Source organism: Nerophis lumbriciformis, linkage group LG13, assembly GCF_033978685.3.
Source record: "Nerophis lumbriciformis linkage group LG13, RoL_Nlum_v2.1, whole genome shotgun sequence".
Lineage (NCBI taxonomy): Eukaryota > Metazoa > Chordata > Actinopteri > Syngnathiformes > Syngnathidae > Nerophis > Nerophis lumbriciformis.
In genome coordinates, this window is record NC_084560.2 from 490,770 (window position 1) to 517,072 (window position 26,303).

The 26,303-nt window shown below is 41.3% G+C and overlaps 1 protein-coding gene and 1 long non-coding RNA gene across 2 annotated transcripts in view; both read right to left on the bottom strand.

Annotated features, from left to right (window-relative positions):
* The window catches only part of LOC133613921 (uncharacterized), a 168,560-nt gene that overhangs the window by 64,555 nt on the left and 77,702 nt on the right, over positions 1-26,303 (bottom strand). The gene's annotated exons all lie outside the window — the stretch shown is intronic.
* LOC133613933 (uncharacterized) lies at positions 17,481-26,029 on the bottom strand. Its single transcript, XR_012050758.1, has 4 exons — positions 25,999-26,029; positions 24,728-24,998; positions 24,446-24,661; positions 17,481-17,846 (listed from the first exon to the last, which is right to left on the bottom strand). It is a non-coding gene; the product is annotated as an uncharacterized lncRNA (long non-coding RNA).

Consider the following 26,303-nt stretch of genomic DNA (forward strand, 5'->3'; position numbering starts at 1 on the left):
CCTGACAGAAATAACTGTATTACATTCCTCTACTTTATTTGATACATGCGGGTCAGCATAGGTCTTACTTCTACATGTTGCACATCTACAAGCAACTCCCAAAAAGTATTTAAAAGTTTGTCCTTCAAAGACGTCACATTTTCAATTACTTTTAAAGTTCCAAAGATATGAAGATATGACGGGGCGAGGTTGTGGATAATCTTGAAAGTAAGAATGATCTTAAATTGGCTACGGTCTTTGACGAGGAGCCAGTGGAGTTGCTGCAAGACCAGGGTGATGTACTGGACTAAGGGGGTTCTGGTGAGTATCCGGCTGGGGGAGTTTAAGGATTCAAGGAACTTTGTTTAAGACACATAAGATGGCAGGAAAACTTGGTTGGGTCCCTATTAAAAGGTTAATTTGTTCAACCTTGGCCTGCGGCTTTGTTCACTTTTACATTTTGGCCCACTCTGTATTTGAGTTTGACACCCTTGGTTTGCATGTACTTAAAATAACAAGTTAGTATATGAATTGGCCTGAAAACAAACACACTGCTGTTTACAACATTATTCACAGGAAAAGAAAACCACTTTTTACAAGGGGTGGGCAAAATGGCCTAAAATCTATATTGCCATAAATTCCCTTCTGCCCGAGTGCAGCTGGGATAGGCTCCAGCGCCCCCTGTGATTTTATTGTCAGTTACTGATGTATAAACTTGGAAAAATATGAGGTTGTTTACAGTGTAAATCTGTATTCTGTATTGTTGTCTCTGCTATGGCGCCATCTTGTGGTCACGTTTGCTCACTGCGAGTGCTGTGGGTTGAAAGTGTATTTCCTTTTGCTTCGTGCCTTGAACCCCAAGTATGGTTACGTCATTCATCTCGCCAAGCAACGTTTGTAAGTGTAACCGGGTATTTCAACTGGATGTGGGATGGCGGCGCCCCGGCAACAGACTCATTCTGTTTTTTGTTTTGAAGTCAACATGTCAGTTTCCACCGCCTGACTTCTATATTTAGTGGCCGACACAACAAGGCGGTTCAATTGAGCTAAAATCTGCTCGTGTGGGACAAGAAGTCATGCATAAACACAAAATAAATGATCCAGTTTACTTTCAAAGTAGAATATTCTGTTTAAGGCGGATGGTATTCTACACTTTGAAAATACCTAATGGAAATGAAGTCCACTTGTCAAAGGTTTTCAGATCTAATTTCAACTTCTTGACACAAATAGACGAAGACATGCTAATTCTAAAAGGCCCAAAATGAAAGAATCATACAACAGGCATATCCCCCGGCAGCCATATGGGGGCATGTGTCAAATACCAGCTGATACGAGGACTTGAATAAAAATCATTCTCCTACAGTTTCAAAGCAATGTGTACATTAAAATTCAGCGTTGTATTAAAATGACTAGTTCCATCTCCAACATGAACACTAACACTACTAACACTACTGCACACAGGAAAACGTGTGGAGGAGAATTGCAAGTAGCCGAAACAAAGATTGAAAATGACTGACAAAAGGCTCACTTTGTTCATGTACCGTATTTTTCAGACTATAAGGCGCACTTAAGATGCTTTCATTTTCTCAAAACTCGACAGTGCGCCTTATAGTCCGGTGCGCCTAATGTACGGCATAATTCTGGTTGTGCTTACCGACCTCGAAGCAATTTTATTTAGTACAAGGTGTAATGATAAGTGTGACCAGTAGATGGTAGGCACACATAAGAGATACCTGTAGATTGCAATATGACGCCATTAAACAACAAAACTTTTTATGTTCCATTGAAAATAAAGAACATTACACACACAAAAATCTGTCAAAATTCTTTAGTACGACTTTAAAAGCCACACCGCTTGATGGAATGTCAGACCATGATGGCTACTGTAGTCAGAGATACAAGTTTTACTATTGTGTGTGTATAAGGACCACAAAATGGCACCCATTCGCAGACATATTATCTGGCGTTTTGTTTCGCAATATTATGCAAAAGAATCAGAATCAGAATCAGAATCAGAATCAGCTTTATTGTCATTACGCAAGGTAACGAGATTGAGGCCATTCCATACAGTGCGATGTGTGCATGCTAGAAAAACAATGTGCAAATATATAAAAATATAAAAAATGTAGAAGTGCAATGAATATGGTGTGAAATGAATATATACATGAAAAAACAAAAAAACAAAAAAAAACAGGGTGGTTGGTGGAATGGGTTATTGCACCGAAGAGAAGGCAGTTATGAGGGACAATGGGGCAGTCCGTTCAGGATGGTTATGGCCCTGGGGAAGAAGCTGTTCTTTAGCCTGTTTGTTTTGGTTTTAATGTACCTGTAGCGCTTCCCAGAGGGCAGCAGGTGGAACAGGTCAGAGCCAGGGTGGGTGCTGTCCTTGATGATGGCACTGGCTCTGTTGAGGCAGCGGGAGGTGTAGATGTCCGTCAGAGAGGGGAGAGGGCGGCCGATGATCTTCTGAGCCGTCTTGACCACTCTTTGCAGCCTCTCCCTGTCTGCTGCAGTGCAGCTGCCGTACCATACCGTAATACAGTAGGTCAGCAGGCTCTCGATGGACGAGCGGTAGAAGGTCAGCAGCAGGTCAGGCTTCAGGTTGTACTTCCCGAGGACTCTAAGGAAGTGTAGCCGCTGCTGAGCCTTCTTGATGATTGATGTGGTGTTGACTGTCCAGGAGAAGTCATTAGAGATGTGGACTCCAAGGTACCTGAAGGTGTGGACCCTCTCTACACGCTCGCCGTTGATGTAGAGGGGGGCAGGGTCGATGCTGTTCCTCCTGAAGTCGACGATGATCTCTCTGGTCTTGCTGGTGTTGAGAGCGAGGTTGTTCTCCGAAGACCAGGCCGTCAGCTTCAGGACCTCCTCTCTGTAGGCAGCCTCGTCACCCCTGGAGATGAGCCCGACCACTGTGGTATCGTCGGCAAACTTGACGGTAAGGTTGTCACTGTGGGCCGGACTGCAGTCATGGGTGTAAAGGCAGTAGAGGAGGGGGCTCAGCACACAGCCCTGTGGGGAGCCGATGCTCAGCGTGCGGGAGGATGAGAGGTGCGGGCCAAGTCTCACATTCTGGGGTTGGTCCGTTAGGAAGTCCCTTATCCAGGCGTTTGTGAGAGGGGGGAGGCCAAGAGTGTCCAGTTTATTGCAGAGTCTGTCCGGGATTATTGTATTGAAGGCAGAGCTATAGTCCACAGAGAGCATCCGGACGTAGCTCTGCTGCTGCTCCAGGTGGTTCAGAGCAGAGTGGAGAGCAACAGCGATGGCGTCCTCTGTGGACCTGTTCGCCCGGTATGCGAACTGGTGGGGGTCGAAGTCTGGAGGGATATGGTCCTTGATGTGCTGGAGAACAAGTCGCTCGAAGCACTTCATGATTACCGGAGTGAGGGCCACTGGTCGGTAATCATTCAGGCTGGTGATGGGAGACTTCTTCGGCACCGGGATTATTGTAGATGACTTCAGGCAGGATGGGATGACTGCCTGAGCCAGGGAGAGGTTGAAGATCCTGGTGAGGGGGGGAGCGAGCTGGTAGGCGCACGTCCTGAGCACCTTTCCAGGTACTCCGTCTGGTCCGGTAGCCTTCCTGGGGTTCACAGCCAGGAGCACTCGTCTGACACTGTGCTCCTGTACAGTGAGTGGAGTGGCGCCGGAGCCCGGTGGGGGCGGGGGCAGGGCTGGAGCAGATGAGTGTCGCCAAAACCAACTTTTCTTACCTTCTGGTACCTGCTGATGTGTATTTGGGATCTGCAGAAGTCCTGAAAATGTGTGCACGTCCGTGCCGATGCCATAAGCTTCTTCTTTTTTCCTATCTTCTTGTTATGGGACATTCACCCTCTGCTGTTGCCTTTTCTAATATAAAGTAGTGTAAAATTATGTCAGTAAAGCACTAAAACATACCGGTGTAGTGAGTTTACATTATTCACCCAAGTAACTTTAGTTATTAGAGACTTCCGGTCGGACACTTTTTCACGGGACACATTTCCAATGTTGTTGTTGCACTAGTGAGCCACGGATGAGGAGATGCTGTGCCGTTGTTGTTTGAAGTAAAGTCTAAATGTCATTAAAACAGTTAACTCCATCTTTTGACACTTCTTCCAATCCCGTCCTTGCACGCTACACCGCTACAACAAAGATGACGGGGAGAAGACGCTGTCCAAGGTGAGCCACGTAAATAAGACCGCCCCCAAAACGACGCATCCGGAAGCGACTGTCAGAAAGTGTAGGTATATATGTATTTACATATTGTTGCTCATTAGCGCATTAATTTCAAAAACACATCACAAAGTTTGTTTGTTTTTTAACAAGATTACTGAATATTACACACTACAGAATTCATGAGAGCCAACAAACAAACAAAAAACATCACCTACTGTACAAAGTCTGCTGTGACTATGACACGGACTGATATAATCTCGTTATATTCCCATTTAGATAAACAGTGATTCATAATCGTCGCACAGAAGAGAGGGGTGAAACCATGCATCTTTTTGTGTCGTTCTCCATTGCCGGGTCTAAATTGGCTGTCAAACCGTACCAACTTGTCAAAGTACATCTTCATCCTTCTACTATCCAGGTGAGAGGCATAATTCATGAACTGGAATAATCTTTCACCAGCACCGAGGCGAGGAAGGAGCTCACCAGCCGGTGATGTCAACATAGACACACAAGCTATAAATAGTTTGTCTGCGTTAGCACTTATAATAACAATATCACTAATAGTTGGTTGCTATTCAAGCCACGAAATGCAAATGGAGTATTGTTGGCACTTTTTGGATGGTTATAGAGGACCTCCCATTGGTTCCATTGCAAGTGGACTTTTATTTACAAACCCCGTTTCCATATGAGTTGGGAAATTGTGTTAGATGTAAATATAAACGGAATACAATGATTTGGAAATCATTTTCAACCCATATTCAGTTGAATATGCTACAAAGACAACATATTTGATGTTCAAACTGATAAACTTTTTTTTTTGTTGCAAATAATCATTAACTTTAGAATTTGATGCCAGCAACACGTGACAAAGAAGTTGGGAAAGGTGGCAATAAATACTGATAAAGTTTAGGAATGCTCATCAAACACTTATTTGGAACATCCCACAGGTGTGCAGGCTAATTGAGAACAGGTGGGTGCTATGATTGGGTATAAAAACAGCTTCCCAAAAAATGCTCAGTCTTTCACAAGAAAGGATGGGGCGAGGTACACCCCTTTGTCCACAACTGCGTGAGCAAATAGTCAAACAGTTAAAGAACAACGTTTCTCAAAGTGCAATTGCAAGAAATGTAGGGATTTCCACATCTACAGTCCACAATATCATCGAAAGGTTCAGAGAATCTGGAGAAATCACTCCACGTAAGCGGCATGGCCGGAAACCAACATTGAATGACCGTGACCTTCGATCCCTCAGACGGCACTGTTTTAAAAACCGACATCAATCTCTAAAGGATATCACCACATGGGCTCAGGAACACTTCAGAAAACTACTGTCACTAAATACAGTTGGTCGCTACATCTGTAAGTGCAAGTTATAGCTCTACTATGCAAAGCGAAAGCCATTTATCAACAACATCCAGAAACGCCGCCGGCTTCTCTGGGCCCGAGATCATCTAAGATGGACTCATGCAAAGTGGAAAAGTGTTCTGTGGTCTGACGAGTCCACATTTCAAATTGTTTTTGGAAATATTCGACATCGTGTCATCCGGACCAAAGGGGAAGCGAACCACCCAGACTGTTATCAACGCAAAGTTGAAAAGCCAGCATGTGTGATGGTATGGGGGTGTATTAGTGCCCAAGACATGGGTAACTTACACATCTGTGAAGGCACCATTAATGCTGAAAGGTACATACAGGTTTTGGAACAACATATGCTGCCATCTAAGCGCCGTCTTTTTCATGGACGCCCCTGCTTATTTCAGCAAGACAATGCCAAGCCACATTCAGCACGTGTTACAACAGCATGGCTTCGTAAAAAAAGAGTGCGGGTACTTTCCTGGTCCGCCTGCAGTCCAGACCTGTCTCCCATCAAAAATGTGTGGCGCATTATGAAGCGTAAAATACGACAGCGGAGACCCCGGACTGTTAAACGACTGAAGCTCTACATAAAACAATAGGAAACAATTCCACTTTCAAAGCTTCAACAATTAGTTTCCTCAGTTCCCAATCATTTATTGACTGTTGTTAAAAGAAAAGGTGATGTAACACAGTGGTGAACATGCCCTTTCCCAACTACTTTGGCACCTGTTGCAGCCATGAAATTCTAAGTTAATTATTATTTGCAAAAAAAAATAAAAAAATAAAAAAAAGTATGAGTTTGAACGTCAAATATGTTGTCTTTGTAGTGCATTCAACTAAATATGGGTTGAAAAGGATTTGCAAATCATTGCATTCTGTTTATATTTACATCTAACACAATTTCCCAACTCATATGGAAACGGGGTTTGTAGATTTATGAGTTAGAATGTGATTTAAAAAAATATATCCATCGTCAAGTCTTTTATAATGATTGTGAACAACAGAAAACATTCCCCCAAAAAGGAGCAGTTCTACTCTAAATTCCAATGATTAGATTTAAGACTTGAAGTGTATGAGCATGAAGTGATGAAGCCTACTTGGATGAGTCTTCTAAGACAAAGTGAACAGTCCAGTTGTGATGGATTGAATGCCCTGAGAATAAAATGATATGTGCTTACTTGGACTGTGATGAAGCTGTGAGGACTCAGGTGCTTTGTCTTCATGCTCTTCAGTCTTCACAGAGACAACAGTCAGTGGAAACTTGCTGACATCATCCTCCTCCTGCCCTACAACACACTCTTCCTCCTGAGTGATCCACACTTCCTCCTCTTCCTGTATAATGTGTGTGTGTGTGGGGGCTCTGGATCCTCCTCTTCCTCTTTAATGTGAGGGGGCTGCTGGATGTATGTAGGGTAAATAAGTAAATAAGATAAGGAGAGAATATACTGTAAATAGCGACTGAGCATTTTTTGGGAAGCTATTTTTATACCCAAGTGAAGTGAAGTCAATTATATTTATGTAATACTTCCATATTTCAAACTATCTAATCTATAAATGAATGAATGAATGAATGAAATAAGTTTATTTCCGTCATATAATCAACCATCAACCATTAACCATTGTGTGTGACCAGCTTAAGAGTACAGACTATACATTTATAACAATCATACACATTTACACACAAAAGGAAAAGAAAAGAAAAAGCATGACCGAAAAAGAAATAGGCTGAAGCCAAAGCTTATATTTGGCTATCCTAAACCTTCACTGAAAATAAGATTACCTGGAACATCAACGTTAAAAAAAAATGTAGGAGCATATTAACAAGATTGTTACACAAACAACAATGTCACACATGTTATATGTGCTGATGTTATCAGAAAGTCAACATTAAAGTCTTGACAGTTTATTTCAAATCCTGCAGTTTCATTTGCTGCTGTTTTTCTCACCAGCACACTTGTGTTTCTTACACTGGTACTTATAAGAGAATCTTTCACCACACACACTGCAACTCAACACTTTCTCTCCTGGATGTGTTCTCATGTGTCTTTTCAAATGTTGACTTTGTGTAAAACCTTTACCACAAGTTGAACAGGAAAAAGGTTTTTCACCAGTGTGTGTTCTCATGTGTACTTTCAAATATTGACTTTGTGTAAAACCTTTACCACAGTTTGAACAGGAAAAGGGTTTTTCACTAGTGTGTGCTCTCATGTGTACTTTCAAATATTGACTTTGTGTAAAACCTTTACCACAATTTGAACAGGAAAAGGGTTTTTCACTAGAGTGTGCTCTCATGTGTACTTTCAAAGATTGACTTTGTGTTAAACCTTTACCACAGGTTGAACAGGAAGAAGGTTTTTCACCAGTGTGTGTTCTCATGTGTACTTTCAAATATTGACTTTGTGTAAAACCTTTACTACAGATTGAACAGATAAAAGGTTTTTCACCAGTGTGTGTTCTCTTGTGTCTTTTCACTCTCTGACTTTGTGTAAAACCTTTACCACAGGTTGAACAGGAAAAAGGGTTTTCAACAGTGTGTGCTCTCATGTGTCCTTTCAAAGATTGCCTTTGTGTAAAACCTTTACCACAGATTGAACAAGAAAAAGGTTTTTCACCAGTGTGTTCTCATGTGTCCTTTCAAATGTTGACTTTGTGTAAAACCTTTACCACAGGTTGAACAGGAAAAGGGGTTTTCACCAGTGTGTGCTCTCATGTGTATTTTCAAAGATTGCCTTTGTGTAAAACCTTTACCACAGATTGAACAAGAAAAAGGTTTTTCACCAGTGTGTGTTTTCATGTGTACTTTCAATATGTGACTTTCTACAAAACCTTTACTACAGATTGAACAGATAAAAGTTTTTTCTCCAGTGTGTGTTCTTGTGTGTGTTTTCAGAGAACTATGGTATTTAAAAGTTTTGTCACAGTGAGAACATTTGAAGTGAGTGTTGTCAGTGTGACATGTCTTATCATCTTTAGAGTGTTCATCATCAGTGTCAGGAGAGTGTGACGTTGTGTCCTCACTATCTGATAGTGGAGCTAAGATCTTGTCTGCTTGTGATCCTCCACAGTGGTCTCCATCAGCTTCTGTTGTCATGTGTTGTGTTGAGCTGCTGCTTGGAGGCTCCGCCTCTCTCTTCTCCTCACTTTCACCTTTGACCTCATCATCTTCACTCTTCACAGGGACACCGGTCACTGGGAACTCCACCAGTCCTTCAATATGATCTCCCTCCTGACTGATGCTTTGTTCCGCCTCTTCCTCTTTAATGTGGGGGGTCAGTGAGTCTTCCTCTTCCTTTTTACAGGAAAGGGTCTGTGTCAAAGAGGAAAAGGAGAAGCCAGAGGGTCCGTGGTGCCTGGTCTTCCTCTTTGGTGGATACTCCTTCAACATCCTGAAGCTACTCTCCTGTTTTTCAGGCAGAAGTTGTTCTTCACAGACGTCTGCAGGACACAAAATGACAAACATGCTTGAGAAATGTCCAGATTTGCTCAGTCACATGAGGCATTCAGTAAGTTCACATGTACTTAAAATAACAAGTTAATGCATGAATTGGCCTGAAAACAAACACACTGCTGTTTACAACATTATTCACAGGAAAAGAAAACCATTTTTTACGAGGGGTGGGCAATATGGCTTAAAATCTGTATTGCCATAAATTCCCTTCTGCCTGAGGTATGATGTATAAACTTGGAGAAAAGATTAAGTCGTTTACATTGTAAATCTGTATTCCGTATTGCTAGCTCTGCTATGGCGCTACCCTGTGGTCGAGTTTGCTCACTGCGAGTGCAGTGGGTTGAAAGTGCATTTCCTTTTGCTACGTGCCATAAACCTGAAGTATGGTTTCTTCATTTACCGGTATCTCGCCAAGCAACGTTTGTAAGTGTAACCGGGGATTTCCACTGGATGTGGAACGGCGGCGCCATGGCGACAGACTCGTTCCGTTTTTTGTTTTCAAGTCAATGTGTCAGTTTCCACCACCTGGCTTCTATATTTAGTGGTCGACACAACAAGGCGGTTTAATTGAGGTAAAATCTGCTCGTGTGGGACAAGAAGTCATGCATAAACACAAAATAAATGATCCAGTTTACTTTCAAAGTAGAATATTCTGTTTAAGGAGGATGGTATTCTACACTTTGAAAATACCTAATGGACATGAAATCCACTTGTCAAAGGTTTTCAGACCTAATTTCACCTCCTTGACACAAATAGACGAAGATATGCTGATTCTAAAAGGCCCAAAATGAAAGAATCATATAACAGGCATATCCCGGTCAGCTATATGGGGGCCTGTACTTCAGCATTATATTAAAATGACCATCTCTAACATTAAAGTAAGTGTCGCTAACACTAGGAAAATGTGTAGAGTAGAACTGCAAGTAGCCGAACCAAAGGTTGTGAATAACTTACTTTGTTCATGTAAGTCTGCTGTGGAATTAACATGCTCAGGTGCTGAGAGCCATGCACAGAGTGAGACCTCTTAGTCCAGTTTAAAATCCAGAGACCAAGAAGGAAACACACGGACAAAGCAATGTATTGATGACGGCAACAATGAAGTTAGTAGGTTTATTTTAATTTATATCGGTCCCGGCCTACGACTACATGAATATTTGAATGCCTCTGGACATCGTATTTAATGCTTTTTAATACCATTTAAAGACGAACATTATCACCAGACCTATGTAAGCGTCAATATATACCTTGATGTTGCAGAAAAAAGACCATATATTTTTTTAACCGATTTCCGAACTCTAAATGGGTGAATTTTGGCAAATTAAACGCCTTTCTAATATTCGTTCTCGGAGCGATGACGTCACAACGTGACGTCACATCGGGAAGCAATCCGCCATTTTCTCAAACACCGAGTCGAATCAGCTCTGTTATTTTCCGTTTTTTCGACTGTTTTCCGTACCTTGTGCAGACAGCCCAATTTTCATCAATTAATATATTCTGTAGACATACCCTCATCCGCTCTCTTTTCCAGAAAGCTGATCCGTCCAGTTTTGGAGTTGATGTCAGCAGGCCAGGGAAGCTAGGGTCGATATTCTTCTCTTGATCATCTTCGGTGGCATAAGGGACGGTGTGAGCCAAGACATCCAGGGGGTTTAGCTCGCTCATCTGCGGGAACAAACTGCCGCCATTGCTTGCCGTGCTACCGAGGTCCTTTGTCCCTGAATTGCTCACACACTCCGGCAGATTCAATGGGGGTCTGGCGGCAGATTTCTTTGACTTTATCGTTGGAAATGCATCTGCTTTGAGTGTCGCAGGATATCCACACATTCTTGCCATCTCTGTCGTAGCATAGCTTTCGTTGGTAAAGTGTGCGGAACAAACGTCCAATTTCTTGCAACTTTCGCATCTTTGGGCCACTGGTGCAACTTGAATCCGTCCCTGTTCGTGTTGTTACACCCTCCGACAACACACCGACGAGGCATGATGTCTCCAAGGTACAGAAAACAGTCGAAAAAACGGAAAATAACAGAGCTGATTTGACTCGGTGTTTGAGAAAATGGCGGATTGCTTCCCGATGTGACGTCACGTTCGAAGACCTCCTCAATCCCACCAACACATATTCCTATGAGGAAGCAGTGCCTGGGGAATTCTGTGGTGGGCTCTCCTATTTCTGGGGCTGAGGTTGCCGAGGTAGTTAAAAGCTGGGTGGATGAGATCCGCCCAGAGTTCCTTAAGGCTCTGGATGCTGTGGGGCTGTCTTAATAGACAAGACTCTGCAACATCGCATGGACATCGGGGGAGGTACCTCTGGATTGGCAGACCGGGGTGGTGGTTCTTCTCCTTAAGAAGGGGAACCGGAGGGTGTGTTCCAACTATCGTGGGATCACACTCCTCAGCCTTCCCGGTAAGGTCTATTCAGGTGTACTGGAGAGGAGGCTACTCCAAATAATTGAACCTCGGATTCCGGAGGAACCGTGTGGTTTTCGTCCTGGTTGTGGAACGGTAGACCAGCTCTATACTCTTGGCAGGGTCCTTGAGGGTGCATGGGAGTTTGCCCAACCAGTCTACATGTGCTTTGTGGACTTGGAGAAGGCATTTGACCGTGTCCCCCGGGAAGTCCTGTAGGGAGTGCTCAGAGAGTATGGGGTATCAGAGTGTCTGATTGTGGCGGTCCGCTCCCTGTATGATCAGTGTCAGAGCTTAGTCCGCATTGCCGGCAGTAAGTCGGACACGTTTCCAGTGAGGTTTGGACTCCGCCAAGGCTGCCCTTTGTCACCGATTCTGTTCATAACTTTTATGGGCATAATTTCTAGGCGCAGTCAGGGCGTTGAGGGGATCCAGTTTGGCGGCTGCAGGATTAGGTCTCTGCTTTTTGCAGATGATGTGGTCCTGATGGCTTCAACTGGCCAGGATCTTCAGCCCTCACTGGATCGGTTCGCAGCCAAGTGTGAAGCGACTGGGATGAGAATCAGCACCTCCAAGTCCGAGTACAGGGTTGTCGTCCGGGAAAGAGTGGAGTTCCATCTCCAGGTTGGGGAGGAGATCTTGCCCCAAGTGGAGGAGTTCAAGTACCTAGGAGTGTTGCCCACGAGTGGGGGAAGAGTGGATCGTGAGATCGACAGGTGGATCGGTGCGGCGTCTTCAGTAATGCGGACGCTGTATCGATCCGTTGTGGTGAAGAAGGAGCTGAGCCGGAAGGCAAAGCTCTCAATTTACCGGTCAATCTACGTTCCTATCCTCACCGATGGTCATGAGCTTTGGGTTATGACCGAAAGGACAAGATCACGGGTACAAGCGGCCAAAATGAGTTTTCGCCGCCGGATAGATGGATATTTTTGCTTAAAAAAACATATATATATTTTGTCCGGTCCAGCTTCTCAGGCAAATCATATTGTTGATGTAGATGCTGATATCGGCTGTACAAATTTACTTTACAAAAGAGAAGTGTGGGATACTTTTCTTGTTGCCTTATTTGTATTTTGACTTGATTAAATGGATATATCTTATTATTTGGTGCAGCCTGGCCGGTGCAATATTTTTGCTTCATTAAGGTTTAATTATACATGTTCAGATGTGCCCTCTATTATTGTGTTTGTCCTAATTATCTTTTATTTCCAAAACACCTGTTTTCATTATTGAAGGCTGACATGCACAGCTGAAATTCATGCCAATTTGTTTGTGCTAGTAAAAACAGGTGCGCTCACAGCCCTATGTGCTGTGTGGTGTGATCACATAAAAAAGTAATTGTCTCTCGAGTGTTTTTGATGATTATTATACGTTGCTGTTTAAATGGTGGTTTCTCCACGCAAATCCGCTGAGCTGTTTTCAAATTGCCAACAATACATAAACAATATAAAAAGACAAAACCACTTAATAATGACGACAACAGTTTTACATTTTAAGAATGCAATACAGTTCATTGCATTCTTTGCATGCATAATAGTAATCAATATTTATTTTGCCATCATAACATGTTTGAGATGAAAACACACAGAATATATATATATATATATATATATATATATATATATATATATATATATATATATATATATATATATATATATATTAATGTTTATTTATATAGCCCTAAATCACAAGTGTCTCAAAGGGCTGCACAAGCCACAACGACATCCTCGGTACAGAGCCCACATAAGGGCAAGGAAAAACTCACCCCAGTGGGACGTCGATGTGAATGACTATGAGAAACCTTGGAGAGGACCGCATATGTGGGTAACCCCCCCCTCTAGGGAGACCGAATGCAATGGATGTCGAGTGGGTCTAACATAATATTGTGAGAGTACAGTCCATAGTGGATCCAGCATAACAGTAAGAGTCCAGTCCACAGTGGGGTCAGCAGGAAACCATCCCGAGCGGAGACGGGTCAGCAGCGCAGAGATGTTCCCAACCGATATACAGGCGAGCGGTCCACCCTGGGTCCCGACCCCGGACAGCCAGGCCACCATCCATGGCCACCGGATCTGTGTGTCTCCCCTTCCACAAGGGATAGGGGGGAGCAGAGGAGAAAAGAAAAGAAACGGCAGATCAACTGGTCTAAAAAAAGGGGGGGCTATTCAAAGGCTAGAGTATACAAATGAGTTTTGAGATGGGACTTAAATGTTTCTACTGAGGTAGCATCTCTAACTGTTACCGGGAGGGCATTCCATAGTACTGGACCCCGAATAGAAAACGCTTTACAGCCCGCAGACTTTTTTTGGGCTCTGGGAATCACTAATAAGCCGGAGTTCTTTGAACGCAGATTTCTTGCCGGGACATATGGTACAATGCAATCGACAAGATAGGACGGAGCTAGACCGTGTAGTATTTTATACGTAAGTAGTAAAACCTTAAAGTCGCATCTTAAGTGCACAGGAAGCCAGTGCAGGTGAGCCAGTATAGGTATATATATATGTATATATGTATATACAGTATAGGCGTAATATGATCAAACTTTCTTGTTCTTGTCAAAAGTCTAGCAGCCGCATTTTGTACCAACTGTAATCTTTTAATGCTAGACATAGGGAGACCCCAAAATAATACGTTACAGTAATCGAGACGAGACGTAACAAACGCATGAATAATGATCTCAGCGTCGCTAGTGAACAAAATGGAACGAATTTTAGCGATATTACGGAGATGAAAGAAGGCCGTTTTAGTAACACTCTTAATGTGTGACTCAAAGGAGAGAGTTGGGTCGAAGATAATACCCAGATTCTTTACTGAGTCGCTTTGTGTAATTGTTTGGTTGTCAAATGTTAAGGTGGTATTATCAAATGAATGTCGGTGTTTAGCAGGACCGATAATCAGCATTTCCGTTTTCTTAGTGTTGAGTTGCAAGAAGTTAGCGGACATCCATTGTTTAATTTCATTAAGACACGCCTCCAGCTGACTACAATCCGGCGTGTTGGTCAGCTTTAGGGGCATGTAGAGTTGGCTGTCATCAGCATAACAATGAAAGCTAACACCGTATTTGCGTATGATGTCGCCTAGCGGCAACATGTAAATACTAAAGAGTGCAGGGCCAAGAACCGAACCCTGGGGGACTCCGCACGTTACCTTAACATAGTCCGAGGTCACATTGTTATGGGAGACGCACTGCATCCTGTCAGTAAGATAAGAGTTAAACCACGACAAGGCTAAGTCTGACATACCAATACGTGTTTTGATACGCTCCAACAAAATGTTATGATCGACGGTATCGAAAGCAGCGCTAAGATCAAGAAGCAGCAACATAGATGACGCATCAGAATCCATCGTTAGCAGTAGATCATTAGTCATTTTTGCGAGGGCTGTCTCCGTAGAGTGATTTGTCCTGAAACCGGATTGAAAAGGTTCACAGAGATTGTTAGACACTAAGTGTTCATTTAGCTGCTGTGCGACAATTTTTTCGAGGATTTTCGAGATAAACGGAAGGTGGGACACCGGCCGGTAGTTTACCATGAGGTCAGGATCGAGGTTAGGTCTTTTGAGCAAAGGATGAATAACCGCTTTTTTGAATGCTAGTGGAACAGTGCCAGAGGAAAGTGATAAGTTTATAATATTTAGCACTGATGGACCTAATAATACAAAAAGCTCCTTAATAAGTTTCCCAGGAAATGGGTCAAGTAAACATGTTGTTTGTTTTGTCCCCTTAACACATCTTAACAATTCCTCTAATGTTATTTCATCAAAGAGAGAGAAACTATTTTGGAGGGCGGTATCCTTCGTAGATACAGTTGTATCTGTGTTAATAGAACCCAGTTGTAGCTGCGATGCATTGTCTTTAATCTCCTTTCTAATGAGTTCAATTTTCTTATTAAAGAAATTCATAAAATCATCTGCTGAGTGGGTGGAGCTACTGGGAGGAGTCCCTTGTTGGGTTAGCGATGCTACTGTACTAAACAAAAATTTCGGATCATTTTTGTTGAGGTGGATGAGATTTGAGTAATATTTAGCTTTAGCTAGGGTAAGCATGTGTTTATAAGTTATTAAACTATCACTCCATGCTTGATGGAAAACCTCAAGTTTAGTAGCGCGCCATTTGCGTTCCAGCTTTCTACATGATAATTTATGGGCTCTAGTTTCTTCTGTAAACCATGGGGTGCGCCTTTTAGGGGCTCTTTTAAGCTTTAGCGGTGCTATACTATCAATGGTGTCGCGCAGGGCGTCGTTAAAGTTGTTAGTGAGGTTATCAATAGAGCCGACATAATTTGGGAATGGTGCCATTACCGAAGGCAGTAGGCCAGCAAGAGTCATCGTTGTGGCAGCATTAATGTTGCGGCTGCTATAGTAGTTATTATTATTAGTTTGTTGACAATGAGTCAGGACTTCAAATTTTATAAGGTAATGATCGGACATTACTTTAGTATACGGGAGTATCGTAACTTTGGAGGTGGTGACACCCCTGACCAGCACTAGATCTATCGTATTACCGTTGCGATGCGTAGGTTCATTTATTATTTGTGTAAGACCACAGCTATCAATTATAGTCTGGAGCGCCATGCACTGAGGGTCCGATGGGGTATTCATATGGATATTAAAGTCCCCCATTATGATTATATTATATTATATTGAAAATTCACTGATGAAGTCCGAATTGGGTCCTGGGGGGCGGTAGATAACAGCCAGGTGGAGAGGCAGCGGTGTGACAAACCTCATAGTAAGCACCTCAAACGAGTTATATTTATTATTTAGGTTCGGGGTAAGATTTAAGTTTTTATTGTGTATGAGTGCAACTCCCCCACCCATTTTAATGGGACGGGCAATATGCGCTCCCGCATAGCCAGGAGGAGACGCCTCACCCAGCGCAAAGAAATCGTCTGGTTTGAGCCAGGTCTCGGCGAGACCAATGACGTCAAGATTATTGTCTCTAATGACCTCATTAACTAATAACGTTTTGGAAGATAATGATCTTATGTTTAAGAAGCCCATATTATAGGTAGTGGGCTGTTTTGAGGAGTTTTTGTTGAAATTATCCGTAGTAGCAATAATAATAATGTTGTATTTATTATGTGTAGTGCACTTTAAATAATTTCGACCATATCTAGGAATTGATATGACGGGAATTTTCCGATTGTTTGCTTGATGTTGTGATAAACCGAACGCATCATAACTTGCCACCTCAGTAGAGTGCATGTCTACTTCTGACACAGAAAAAAAAAATTTTGAGTTGTGTATTGTTCTAAAATAGTTGCTATGTGTGCAGGTATTATCCAGCCTGGCGCTGGCTAGTTCTATTTTAACAAACTTCTCACCCGGACTAGCGCTTCTTTGAGGATTAGCCTTTCGCTTTGTTGTTAGCCCCGCTCGGCATCCCCGCTTCTGCTTCCGCTCACACCGCTTATGTGTCTTCCGTTGACGGTCCCCGCTGGCACTTAACTCCGCTGCTTCAGAGGCCGCTGGATGTAGCCAGCGAAGAATCCCCATGCTAGCGAGGAGGTCGAAAGTACCCGCATCTTTCAGCCTATAACGGCCCGATCTATCCACATCCAGAATCGTCTGTCGGTCGTATCTGATCACGAAGTGTCCACGCTGTGAGCCAGCCATGAAATAGACAGAATTGACGGGTATTTTTGCCAAATCGCTCTACACTTCCAAGAGCGTCTGCAAGCCGCTGCCATCAGGGCGCCGCCATCTTGAGTCTCCGGGAAGATGGTTTGTCTTGTGGGGATGATGCAATGCTTTCATTTACCGGTAGATTCTTCATGAAAACGAGACAGTTTGAGGTTGATGTTCCTCTCAGTTTGTAACAATGTGTGATTGATTGATTGAAGGAGTTATGAGAAGTTTGCATAGGAAAGGCTACACTTTCATCACGGTACACATTCACTGCTCAGTGTTTCCCCCAGAAAATGTGTTAGTTAAGTTGGTGGGAGGGGGCGTCGCCCGGGATAGGCGGCCGGACGGGGAAGGGGGTGGGTGGGTGTAAGGAACAGTGTAACTCGGCCTGTCGCCACCATCACGTCTCCACCTCATCGCTGCCACCACAGCCTGGGGGGGGCAATAGACTACAGACTCTGATTACATTGAACACATTGTTTACTGAAAAATAACCAAATATCAATATCTTATAATAAATACAAATATTAGAGAAATAAAGAAGCCTACAATTTTTGGTTGTGTTTTCCGCTCCATTGGCAGAATGGCGATATACGATATATATCTCCATATTTTTTCCCTAAAGTACAAACAAAACACAAAACAGTCCTAGTTACCTGAGATACTAAGTATGTCATTATTAGTAAGTCAATACTTTGACTTAGTAATTTGAAGTTAGTTTGTCTAAATTGTCAGACGATGTCTTCTCTGATGTCTCCATCATGTCCAGAAGTCTCTTCTTTATCTGGACGTCGTCTTCTACTGCATTCAGCAACTTTGTCTCTATTGGAAGTTTTCCTTTTAGTCTGTCCTGTTTGTGGCTGTTGAGTTTTGCCTAGTGAACAAAAAAAATATTAATTTATTAGGATTTTTACAAAATGACATTCAACAATCATGAATACATTATTATTATTGTTTTTTTTTTTTTTTGTCCTGTCCAGCTTCTCAGGCAAATCATATACCGTATTTTCCGCACCATAAGGCGCCCTGGGTTATAAGCCGCGCCTTCAATGAACGGCATACTTCAAAACTTTGTCCACCTATAAGCCGCCCCGTGTTGTAAGCCGCATCTAACTGCGCTAAAGGAATGTCAAAAAAACAGTCAGATAGGTCAGTCAAACTTTAATAATATATTAAAAACCAGCGTGATGTGGGCGCGCATGGAATCGTATATCAACATGGACGGAGCTGCTGAAAAAAGCCACCCGGCCTCTTCGCGTAAACTTAAACTTACCTTAACCACTCGCTCATCTTTTCTTCATCCATCCCTTCGAGTTAGCTTTTATGATGACGCCGGCTGGAAAGGTCTCTTTTGGCAAGGTCTTCCTTTTGAATATCACCATGGGTGGAAGTTTCTGGCCATTAGCATGGCAAGCTAGAACCACAGTGAAGGATGACTTCTCATTCCCTGTGGTGCGAATATTCACCGTACGTGCTCCCGTTGTATCCACAGTGCGGTTCACAGGAATATCAGTTGCTGTGAAATAGTAATCCGTGTGCGGATGGAGAGATTGCGTCTTTTCATGAACCGGATCCCTGTCACTTGGTAGGAGCCATTTTGTGGTCTTTACAGATTTAAACACACAAAGGAAATGAAACGTACGGTGATATCCGCGCGCTTTTTCTTCTTCTACGCGGGCGGGTGGTTGCTTACAGTAGAAGAACAAGCGCTTCCTGTTCTATGGGGCGGGTGCTTACCTTGGCGGTTGCTTGCGTAGAAGAAGAAGCGCTTCCTGTTCTACCGGGAAAAAAGATGGCGGCTGTTTACCGAAGTTGCGAGACCGAAACTTTATGAAAATGAATCTTAATATTTATCCATATATAAAGCGCACCGGGTTATAAGGCGCACTGTCAGCTTTTGAGAAAATTTGTGGTTTTTAGGTGCGCCTTATAGTGCGGAAAATACGGTAGTTGATGTAGATGCCCATATCAGCTGTTCAGATTGACTTTACAAATGAGAAGTGTAGGATACTTCTCTTGTTGCCTTATTTGTATTTGACTTTATTAAATGTATTTACATTATCATTTGGTGCAGCCGGGCCGGAGCAGGAGGGGATAGAAAGAGAAAAAAAGAAAACAGAGGGGGAAATTGTGGGGACAAGAGGGGGATTTGCATTTAGCAAAAATAAAAAATAATACAGAAATGAGAATGAACATTATTACACTACAAATGGAGCAATACAAATACCAATAGAAATATATATGAACAAAGTTTTAAAATAGGCCATTCATTGAAGGTGCACCTTATAATCCGGTGCGCCTTATAGTGCGGAAAATACGGTAATCTCATTTTTGTTTGTTATAATATTGTCAGCCACTTTGACTGTGAAGTTATCTACTTTTCTGAGGTTAGGAATTGACCCAAAAACCTGTGTACTTGCAAGTACCAGGCGAGTCTTAATGTGCCAGTTTGTCATTGAAAGCCTTGCTAGTGTAGGTCTTAAGGATTGTAGCTTCACTTGTTTTGTGGCCATCAGCCTCAGTTCTATGTTCTTTACGGGTATAGAAAAAATAAAACCTAGCAAGTCTACTCCCATAACGAAAACAACTGAAATAACATAAATAAAACAAAGCAAAATAACTAAAGAAAATTAAAAAAAGAAAAGTGTAGTTCTAAGGCAGGGGTCTGTAATAGATGCCCCTGAGTTGGGCTAGATAAAACATCTGGCTGTGGGGGAAATCCTCTCCCAACTATGGGCTGAGGGCCCCCATCATGGCACTTGGTAGAAAGAGAAACAAAATCTCTGTTCATTACATAGATACATCCCTCATTTGTATATATTCTCATCTAGCTCGGGTTATTATACAAACGCAAATGTCTTGGAGTGAATTTAAAGTCACCTGTTTTGGTTCTGTTCATCTTACCAACACTTTAAGAAGTCAGTCAAAATTAACAGGTCCTCCGTGGGTTATATGGACGGGAGGGGGGAGGTGTTTGTTATGCAGGATTAATTAGTGGACCAGCAGCACGCACAATCATGTGTGCTTACGGACTGTATCCCTTGCAGACTGTATTGATATATATTGATATAAAATGTAGGAACTAGAATATTAATAACAGAAAGAAACAACCCTTTTGTGTGAATGAGTGTAAATGGGGGAGGGAGGTTTATTGGGTTGGTGCACTAATTGTAAGTGTATCTTGTGTTTTTTATGTTGATTTAATAAACATAAAAAAACGATACCGATAATAAAAAAAATGATACCGATATTTTCCGATATTACATTTTAAAGCATTTATCGACATCTCTAATATATATATATATATATATATATATATATATATATATATATATATATATATATATATATTCATATATATATATATTCATGTACTTACACTGTAAAAACTAATACTGGATGACATTAAATTATATATATATATATATATATATATATATATATATATATATATATATATAAGCTATAAACAGCAAGTCCCAGGCCGCCCCGAAGCAGTCAATCACCTTCATCAGAGCAGGACAGAAGGCAAGCTGTCAGCCCAACTTCTCAGGAGGGCTCCTGGCCACCGCTCGTGACTGGCAGCTCCATGTTGACCTGGGAAGGCAACTCAAGTTCCCGGCCAATATCGCTACCACGTCACTCCGCCCAGACATGGTGTTAACATCGGAGTCAACCAAGCAAGTGGTGCTACTGGAGCTGACTGTCCCCTGGGAGGAGCGAATTGACGAAGCAAATGAGCGTAAGAGGGCCAAATACGCTGAGCTCACTGTAGAGTGTCGGAGTAACGGCTGGAGAGCCCGCTGTGAACCAAATATTTTATTGGTACACTTACAAGTAAATACATATGGTTAGTGACAAAGTAAAATGTGTATCGTTTAATGTTAATGGGCTATTGAACCCAATTAAACGCAATAAAATATTATCGAAGGTGAGGACAGAACAAGCCCACATAGTATATTTACAGGAGACCCATTTGACTGACAAGGAGCATGTAAAACTAAAGAGAATGGGCTTCACTCATTTGTTTTGTTCGTCATATAAATTAGGACATAGGAGAGGAGTTACAATCCTCATCTTAAAAAACCTACATTTTGCAAAAGTACTGGAATTTGGTGATAAGGAGGGTGGATTTATTTTAGTAAAGGGAAAGATAGATGGGAACCCAATCACCTTATTGAATGTCTATGCACCCCCTGGGAGTGATATTCATTTATTCCAAAAAATCACCAATATTATGGTAACGGAAACCAAAGGTCTTTTGATTTGTGGTGGGGATTTAAATATATATTTACAGCCAAAATTGGACTCATCTAGTATAAAAATACATAACGTGAAACCCCTTTATAAGAAAATAAACACACTTTTTGAGTAGGCTTAATTGACATATGGCGAGACTTTTTCCCAGACAGAAGGGATTATACTTATTTCTCTGCTCCGCACTGTCTTTATACAAGAATAGATTATTTCTCACATTTGGAAAGGATAAAGATAAAATATGTACCTGTGAAATTGGGACGATAGATCTAAGTGACCATGCACCTATATACCTATCTATTGACTTTAATCTGAGGGCAAAAAATAATACATAGAAACTAAACTCAAGTCTGCTGAATGACCTATCCTTTAAGACACAAATTAAATCTGAAATTACCGTAGTCTCTTCTTGGAGTTCAATGACACAGGAGAGGTTTCACCTCCCATATTATGGGACACTCTGAAGGCTGTTTTAAGAGGGAAAATTATAGCAATATCTTCATTTAAGAAAAAAAATGAGAATACAAAATCAAATGACAAAAAAAACAAAAACTAAAAGAATTAGAAAGAAAACAAACTAGATTTGGCACAGGATACATTATGGGAAATAAGAAAAACTAGGAATGAAATGAACAGTTTGGCCACACAAGAAATTAAAAAAAATATAATGTTTTTGAAACAGAGACACTGTGAAAGTGGCTCTAGTCTATGAAAATACTGCTAGGATTAAAGTCAATGGATACTTATCAAACAGTTGTACCCTAGAAAGGGGCTCTAGACAGGGATGTGCATGGTCACCATTACTCTTTGCATTATATCTAGAGCCATTAGCTCAGTCTATCAGACACAATGAAGATATTAAGGGAATCATGATTAAAGGAAGAGAGTATAAATTGGCCTGCTATGCGGATGACATTTTGGTTTACCTCGGACACCCAACATACTCGCTCCCTAAATTAATGCAATCATTTGAACTGTATGGTCAACTATCAGGATATAAAATCAATATAGGTAAAACCCAGCTACTCTCATATAATTATAACCCACCAGGGGAAATCAGAAGTAGTTACCCTCTGTTATGGCAAACAGAGTCTTTTAAATACCTGGGCATTAATTTGCCAAAAGATCTAACAAAATTATCAGAATACAATTATCTACCCATATATATAAAAAAAAAAAAAGATGACATAGCAAGACGGAACTTAATTCCTTTTTTTAGCCTTAGTTCTAGAATTGATTCCATTAAAATGAATGTACTGCCAAGACTGCTGTACCTATTTCAAACCCTGCCAATAGAGATTAACCAAAACCAAGTCAATGAATGGGACAAAATGCTATCAAGGTATATATGGCAAAGTAAAAGGCCAAGAGTTTGTCTCAAAACTTTACAATTGGTCAAACAAAAGGGAGGATGGGGTTTACCTTGCCTCCGATATTACTATTTTGCAGCCCAGATGAGAGCAGTGATATGCTGGTGCAACCCGTCATACATTGCTCAATGGAAAATTATTGAAGAAGAAATGCCCTCCATCCCCATACAAGCAATCCTGGCGGATAGCAATTTACAAACCCACATAAACAACATTGATAACCCATGGGTGAAATGGACCCTTAAAGTGTGGAAAATGATCATAAAGGAATACAAACTCGAGAGTGATATTGCAGTTCTTAAATGGTGTGCCTATGATACAGAGTTTACACCTAGTAAACTAGACTCAAGATTTAAGGACTGGATATCTAAGCGTATAACAGCTTTATGTAGTGTAATGAAAGATAAAAAAATGCTTAGCTTTGAAACTATTAAAAGGACATATATATTAGAAAACCAAGACTTCTATCAACATTTGCAGTTGCGGCATTTTGTTAATATGAAGGTGAAAAGTGTCACAAAGACGAGTATATGTTTGATTGAACTGTTTACAAAAGCCTACAATTCAGAAATTATTGATAGAAGTGTTTCATGCTTGTATAAGGGTCTGTTGAATATGAAATCATATTCAACTTCATATATTAAAACAAAATGGGAGAAGGAAGGAGGGATAACTATATCTGAGGAAGAATGGACAATAAAATGGAAATATCAATGGACTTGTACCAGCTCACCAAGTGGAGGGAGTTTGGCTGGAAAAGTTTGATCAGATTTTTTATTACACCTTTTCAGAAGTGTCACTATGATAACAACTCCCCTGCCTGCTGGAGAAATTGTGGGAATTCAAATGCAAATCACTACCATGTTTTGTGGGACTGCTCCACCATAAAGGACTATTGGAAAGAGATACACCAAGCTCTACAGGATATTTTCAAATGTGAAATACCCCTCTAAAGTAAAACTTTGTTTTTTTGTCATGTACCTCAGGACTGGCTGAAGAAAGATAAACACTTCATGAATATCCTACTGGTGGCTTGTAAAAAGACCATTACTAGGAAATGGATATCCCAGGAGAGCCCAACTCTGAAGCAATGGATGGAGACTACGATGGACATATATAAAATGGAGAAGATAACTGCCTTTATTAATTATAAATTGCAGAAATTTACTTCATACTGGGAAAACTGTGTCAACTATGTCACGCCCAATAAACCTGACTTTAATTTTTCGAATTAGTGATCGTACTGCAAAAAAAAAAAAAAGGGGGATTACTCCCTATATGTGTATATGTATGTATATATGTATATATATATATATATATATATATATATATATATATATATATATATATATATATATATATATATATATATATATATTTATATATATATATATATATATATATATATATATATATATATATATATATTTATATATATGTATCTGTTTATATTTTATTTTATTTCTGATTATTATTATTATTATTATTAATGTATTATTATTTTATTTTTATTTTTTTCTTCTTTGTTTATTTAATCGATGTATTTGTAGATATTACTTTGTTTTTTTGTTGTTTCTTTTTTGGGGAGGGGGGGTGGTATGGGTGGGATATAAACAAAAATATTGTTATGTAGTACTAAGGGGAGGTGACGGCAAACAGACACCAGGGGGGAGTATGTCCAAAGATTTATTATGTATATATATATATATATATATATATATATATATATATATATAATAATAATAAAACAATACTAATATAAACTAAACTGATGAAATGGAGTGTGTGACAAAACCCTAGAGTGAGTGGTGTTAGACTATGTGTGTAGTTAGCTGTTGTGTATTACCGTGCTGTTGGATGAGGGAGCAGACAAGTCCAAAGAGGGCAAGGCAAAAAGGGGTCCAAGATCTGCGATGGGTCCGTGGGGCATAGAGAGACGTCATAGTCCGGGGGCGAGCAAGGAGTCGGGAAACGCGGAAGGCAGTCCAAAACACAGGGGGGGGGGAAAACAACGGGAGATGTCGAAGGGGAGACTCGGGAAGGCAGGTACACCAAGAGGTAACTAGGGGAGAACAAACAAGGATATCAGACACGAGAGAAAAACGCAGAGAGAGAGCATAAGCCTTACGGTATCCAAAGGGTAAACTAAGTTCCCGCGTCGAACCTTGGGTCCACTGGTCCTTTATGCAGCTCACCCTCATCAGTACCAGGTGTGCTGATTGCGGGTAAGTGATTGCAGCTGGCGGCAGCTGCAGGGCAGAGACGCGCGTGGCACGTCCCTGGATGTGCGCTGCGGTCGTGGGCGTGTCCGGGCGAGCAGCCAGAGGAGAGAGCGCAAGTGGGCGTGGCCCGCGGTGCTCTCGTCAGGGCGCACAGATGAGGGCGCATTGGAGTGCGCCCTGGCCGTGACAAATATTTTGACATTTAGGGCAGACAATAGATATATGATTTATGTGAATATGATGTAATGGATAGGAATGTCTGATGCTGGATGTCAATAAAAATAAAATGAAAAAAAACACACAAAAAACTGTGGTACGTGTACCACTAGTGGAACACAGGCATCACCGAGTGGTACGCCAATTATTATTTCATTATTTAAGTACAGTGTTTTATTTTTCTACATTCAAACACAGTGTTACTGTTCAAACTGTGTGTAATGTTAGAGTAACTAAAAATATTAAATATACTTGTTACATAATGTGTCTTCCTTGTTTTTAATGAATAATTAAGGCCTACTATGCTACTGTATTTTAATGCTGTTCATGATGGTGGTACTTGGAGATCCAAGTATTTTCTGAGGTGGTACTTGGTGAAAAAAGTTTGACAACTACTGACGTAGTGACATTGTAAACTACATTGGCAGACACCATTTTGTTATACCCAATACATCGCGCTTCCAACGAGATCCCGTTTTTTTTCCCCGAGTTAGAAAGTTCCATAACTGTTCACGTTATACCATCTCATCTCATTGTGGATCATGTGAATGTTTGAAGTGGAACTAAATGTGATCTCTGAAAGGGGTACACATTATTTCCAAAGCAGGGCCCCCATCCACATATACAATACTTGTAAATATCTGATGAAAAACAACATTATTTTTGTTATTTTAATTCTAAGTGTGCCAAATCACCTATATTTGAACATTATCTAATGGAAATGACTGCTGTCTGATAATCACATTAATAACACAATAACAATCATGTGTCTGACTACACCTATTAATCACAATTAATCTAACACGTCATGTTCATGTTAATAATGAAATATAAAGTTAGTAAACATGTGAGAGTAAGAAGTAAACAAACCTTAGTAATCACAATTAATCTAACACGTCATGTCCATGTTAATAATGAAATATAAAGTTAGTAAACATGTGAGAGTAAGAAGTAAACAAACCTGTTCTGTGTAACACAACTTGAGGCATCTTCAGTAATGCGGACGCTGTATCGATCCGTTGTGGTGAAGAAGGAGCTGAGCCAGAAGGCAAAGCTCTCGATTTACCGGTCGATCTACGTTCCCATCCTCACCTATGGTCATGAGCTTTGGGTTATGACCGAAAAGACGAGATCACGGGTACAAGCGGCCGAAATGAGTTTCCTCCGCCGGGTGGCGGGGCTCTCCCTTAGAGATAGGGTGAGAAGCTCTGCCATCCGGGGGGAGCTCAAAGTAAAGCCGCTGCTCCTCCATATCGAGAGGAGCCA